This window comes from Octopus bimaculoides, chromosome 8, assembly GCF_001194135.2.
Source record: "Octopus bimaculoides isolate UCB-OBI-ISO-001 chromosome 8, ASM119413v2, whole genome shotgun sequence".
Taxonomy (NCBI): domain Eukaryota; kingdom Metazoa; phylum Mollusca; class Cephalopoda; order Octopoda; family Octopodidae; genus Octopus; species Octopus bimaculoides.
This window is the reverse complement of record NC_068988.1, coordinates 34,542,769-34,548,674: the sequence shown is the minus strand read 5'-3', so window position 1 is coordinate 34,548,674 and position 5,906 is coordinate 34,542,769. Positions and strand designations below refer to the sequence as shown.

Here is a 5,906-nt window from a genome sequence, read left to right as displayed (position 1 = left end):
GTGTGTTTGTTTGTCTGTGTTTGTTCCCCCAACATCGCTTGACAAGCGATGCTGGTGTGTTTGCGTCCCCGTAACTTAGCGGTTCGGCAAAAGAGACCGATAGAATAAGTACTAGGCTTACAAAGAATAAGTCCTGAGGTCGATTTGCTCGACTAAAGGCGGTGCTCCAGCATGGCCGCAGTCAAATGACTGAAACAAATAAAAGAGTAAAAGAGTAAAGAGTATATATATATATATGTGCACATCTAATTAGATATAACTATATATTGTAAGTATACCCAATATAACTATGCGTTATATATATATGTAAACATATGTGTGTGTGTGTGTGTGTGTGTGTGTATATATATATATATATATATATATATATATATATATATATATCTGCATGCGTGTATATGTGTACGTGAGTGTGTGTATCTCTCTCAATGCGAGTGTGCGCGCGTATATTCATTTATGTATGTATGTATATATGCAATTGTTCCGTCTGTAATCCTTAAGAGATTTATGGATGCATACACCAAAGCAGATGGATACCCTTTCTTAGTTTTGTTACATTTTTGAGGTTTGTGTGTTTCACTTCCCATTTTATTTGACTGAAATATTAAGATTACCACTGGTATTGCCATATTTCAGTAAATACATTACTCTTTGATGACACATTTAACTATATACGCGCGTATATTTTTATACACACGCACACATCTTTCTCTCTCTCTCTCTCTCTCCATATAATGTACGTGTATGTGTATATACAGTGTGTGCGTGTGTGTGTGTGTGTGTATATATATATATATATATATATATGTATATATATATCAATTATATCTGAATATACCTATCTATCTATACCTATCTATCTATCTATATATATATATATACATATATATATATATACATATATATATATATTTGTACGTGTGTATATATGTGTATATCTATGTTTAAATATATACACGTAATATATGTATGTGTACATGTGCGTATATATATATAGAGAGAGAGACAGATATATGCGTATGTGTATGTATGTATATATATGTGTATATGTTTATGCACGCACATGCATACAAAATAGTCATAAAATATACATACATATATAAAGGGTATAGACATGCACAAGCTTATACACATACATATGAATACTAACACATATACACCAGCCTATTATATACACTCAAACACATTTTAATATCGCTTAATATAACCTACCTTGTAAATCATTAGGTGTTAGAGATATATACGTGTTTAGCCGACAACACTTTCACACATACTCTGCATGCATGAGTGTGTATGTGTGTGCGCGCGCGTGTGTAGCTTTTAAACACGTGTGTATGTATGTATGTATGTACATCAAACATATACCTCACTAAGTGAAAATATATATATTTCCTGTGTATGTAAATATACAATTTTTTTTATACACTCGCATGTGTATACATTATATGAACACTTTAGCCAAACGACATATGAAATCAAGCAGACGATAGATACATGTGACTAACTACCTGTGTGTGTGTGTACACATATACATGTGTACATAGCTATACGCATCCCCAACAAGTAATGAACCACTGAAATATAGTAATACTAGAGGTAATATTGACAAAACTAAGAAAGGGTATCCATCTGCTATCAATAAATCCCGTAAGGATTGCAGACGGGCAGTGTGTGTGTGTGTGTATGTGTATAAATATGCACACTCATATATTTTTATGTGTATATATATAAATAAGCACACACGCATATATATATATATATATATATATATATATATAAAAATACGCACACACGCATATATATGTGTGTGTATACATAAATACGCACACACGTATATATATATATATATATATATATATATATATATATATATATACATACATACACAAACACATCCATACCTACACACACGTAAGTGTGTGTGCAGGCGGGAATACAAAGGCATGTTTTTACAAACACAGAGGCACATATATATTATATAGTTATACGTAAGTGAGAGTAATTTATTTGCATTACACACAAATATATCAGACTTAATTGTAACTCAAAGGTGTATTGAACACCTATATGCTTCAATCACACACACACACATTATCTATATATATATATATATACATGAGAGAGAGAAACGCATATATATATATATATATATATATATATATATATATATATATATATATATATATATATATATACATATGTACATAGGAATGTAAACGCATATATAAGCGATACATGTGTACACGCGCGCACACACATACACACACACACACACACACTGAACAGTCATCTTATGTTTTAAGTGTGTGGGAGAGTAATTAAATCGGTGAACTTAATCGAATGAACAGATCACACACAACGCACCTGAATAGATTTGATTATAAGTAACCTAATCTAAATCTTAGTCTTTTCATCACTGATTACAGATATTTAATGACTACTTTTAATATATTCTAATCTCACACTAATTACTAACTAATACTGACATTAATTTCATTACTGTAGTTGTAATTATACGTTAATTAAACACCCACCCCCAGGTCAATGATGAATTAAAGACGTTCCACACACGACCATTCCGCTTTGTTTTTCTTTTTTCTTGTTTTACTCGTTTTATTTCTTGACAGTATGAATGTAAGGCTATATACATAATCAAATACGTACTTGCTTTAAAACAAAGAAATAACAGTATAATTCTATGAGGGAGATTTGACTGTTATTTCTAGCAAGCCGACTGAAGATGGAGAGCGTTCTTTCTTCCATATAGGATCGACTTACCTTTAAATTCATTTGCGGGATTTGTGGAAAATATAAGAGTACAATTTGATGGGGGAAATTCGACTGCGATTTCTAGCATGCTGACCGAAGACGTGGTGTGTTCTTTCTTCTACGTATGTTTGATTTCTTTTTAAATTCGTTTGTGCGATATGAAAGGGAAAAAAATCAGTACAATTTAATGCGAAAGATATTTGGCTGCTATTTCTAGTATGCCGACCAAAGACGCAGTGTGTTCTTCCATTGTAGGTTCGGATTGACCGTTAATTTTGTTCGTGCGATTTGTGGGATGAAATCAATACAATTTGATATTAGAGAAAACTGACTGCTATTTCTAGCATGCCGACCGAAGACGCGGTGTGTTCTTCCACACGGGTTCGGATTTACCTTCAGTCTTATTCATGCGATTTGTGGGGTTTTTTAGGATGTCCGTTAATAATCTGTCAAATATATATAAATAAGGGTACTAGATAGAACCAGTTTTGCTAGAAACAGAAGCAGAACCCCCCCCCCTTTACTTCTTCATTTACAGCAGTTAAAATACAATATAACCTTATAACCTCAATATTTCACTCTAATATATGTATTGAGTACTTCTGATTTCTTTGGTGGCAACAACTTGCCCATTTTTATTGCCTTTAAGAATCGATAAAATCGTGAAAACTCAGAGTCACAATTAGTGAAGTTTTCAGTCTTTGAGAGAATGCGTATGCATACATCTATATATATATATAGAGAGAGAGAGAGAGAGAGAGAGAGAGAGAGAGAGAGAGAGAGAGAGAGAGAGAGAGAGAGAGATGTATGTGTGTGTGTGTGTGTGAATATATGTTTGAATATGTATGTGTATATGTATGCATACGTGTGTGAGTAATATAGGTGTTATATACATTTATATACAGTGGCGAAACGTGAAACTTGGAGCAGCCGGGTAATAATCACAACTTCTATATTATAATAAATGATTTAAGCATGGAGTACTTTTACTTCATGCTTTTCAATTCAAGCATGTGTGTGTATAGACACACACAAATTAGACAAAAAAAAAAACCCCTGCATGACTCGGAGTGGCAAGAGAGCATATTCTTAATCCAGTTCGAGTGATATAACAGTTTAATTTCAGTGCATCAGGATGGAGTACTCTCCTACTCGCTTGTAAATAAATTCAAATATGAATGCCTACTTCTGTATACATATGTGTGTGTATATATATATATATATATATATATATATACATACAGACGCATGTATGCGTGTATGCATGCAATAACCGCTGTATTTATTAACTGCTGCAATAACAACCACTTCAAGTTTTATTGTTGCTTTTTTTTACCGCAAAAGAAATATACAACAGAGTATTTATTTGGTACATACCTTAACTTCTTAAATCTCCATAATACCACGTTTTAAATAGTGGTGGTCGTGTTGATATTGTTTAAATAATTGTTGTGACATGGTAGGTAAAGTCAGCAATAAGATCTCCACAATACACAAACATATATATATATATATATATTATATAATATTATATATTAATATTATATCTCAAGTATAATAATAATAATATGTCAACTGTTTCTTGGTGGTGTCTCACTGTGTTGATAAGATGATAAATCCATATATATAATAAAAAAACACCCCGTTCTTTAAAATGTGCTTTTTGTGTTTGTATTAATCCATAGAAACCAGGCCTTTTGAAAATGGAGTATATATATATATATATATATATATATATATATATATATATATCAGTAGTAGTTACAAGAGATCTCTTGCTGTGATAGATAAATCCATATAAATCTGGTTTTTGTATTAAGTGGCTGGTGTATCTTGCACACACATATATATATATGTATATATATGTTTCCTCCTTTAGTAAATGTTTCGTAAACTATGTAGTATATTTTACACTACACTAAAAGCTATGATACGATATAATATTATTCCGTAATGTGTGGTGTTTTGTGGTTGTTGTGCCGTGTAAACAAGCCACAGAGTAAAGCAGGCTTAAAGTAGTAGTAATAATAGTATAGCAGCAGAAGCCGAAGAAGAAGAAAAGAAAAACCAAGTAGTAGACCACCACAACACTTATCAGTCAGTTATCAAACTAAAACAAAGAAGAAAAAAAGAAAAGAAAAAACCTCTGTTCTGTTATAATAAAATAATACTAATAATAACCATAACGCCAGCGACACAACACAACACCATCAGCTCACATCTCTTTTACATTGCATCAATATCAACCAATGTAACACCTTCTGACGGAAGTAGTGTGAGTGAGAGAGGAGTAAGATATTGAGTGAGATAGAGAGGGAGGAGAAAACACATACACTCACATATGTATAATCGCTACCCTCTCTCTCTGTATATATAAACGTGTGTGTTTGTGTTTGTATGGGTGTGCTTGTCTGTAAGTGTGTGTGCGATGTGTTGAGTGAATGAACCAGAGAGAGAGAGAGAAAGTGATGACTGAGTGTGAGAGTGAGTAAAAGAGTGCAACTGTAAGTGGAGGTGCAGGTAGAGTAATAGAAAGTATAGCGGGAACGCAGATAGAAAGAAAGTAAAGAGAGAAAGTGAGTGCAATGTAAAGAGAGGGAACTGGAGGTAGTTAGAGTAGAGGATTGACATAGACAGAGAAAGAGAGGGAGACAGAGAGAGGAAAAGAAAAAGAAACTACGGTAAGAAAGGCGGTACCACAACGTGTGTGTGTGTATACATATAAACTTACGCATGCACACAGAGTATATATGTGTATATATATATATATATATGTGTGTGTGTATATGTATATGTATATATATATGTGGTGTGTGTGTGTAGATATAGAGATAGATAGGTAGATAGTCGGTTGAATATATATCGTTGATTGTCGACATGTATGTGCGTGTGTATATGTGTTAAATATTATATATATATATTTATTTATCTGTTTATTAGCGGCAAAAGTAACTGAGTGACTCTACGGCTGAGAGTTTTGGATATATAAATATAAATATAAATATATATATATATATATATATATATATGCACACGCAGTTGGTAGAGCACGGTAAAGAAAAATAGCAAACCACTGATAGACAATCGGGACGATATGGTTTCGATTCGCGGTGAAAACTATTTGAATTGATTTAAAA

The 5,906-nt window shown here is 32.5% G+C and overlaps 1 protein-coding gene across 1 annotated transcript in view; it reads right to left on the bottom strand.

The window, feature by feature from the left end:
* Positions 1-5,126, bottom strand: part of LOC106867420 (zinc finger CCCH domain-containing protein 10-like) — a gene marked incomplete at its 3' end in the record, with an annotated part of 466,330 nt that extends 461,204 nt beyond the window's left edge. Inside the window, exon 1 of the mRNA XM_052969910.1 lies at positions 4,147-5,126. The remainder of the gene's footprint in view (positions 1-4,146) is intronic.
* Positions 5,127-5,906: the final 780 nt, after the last annotated feature.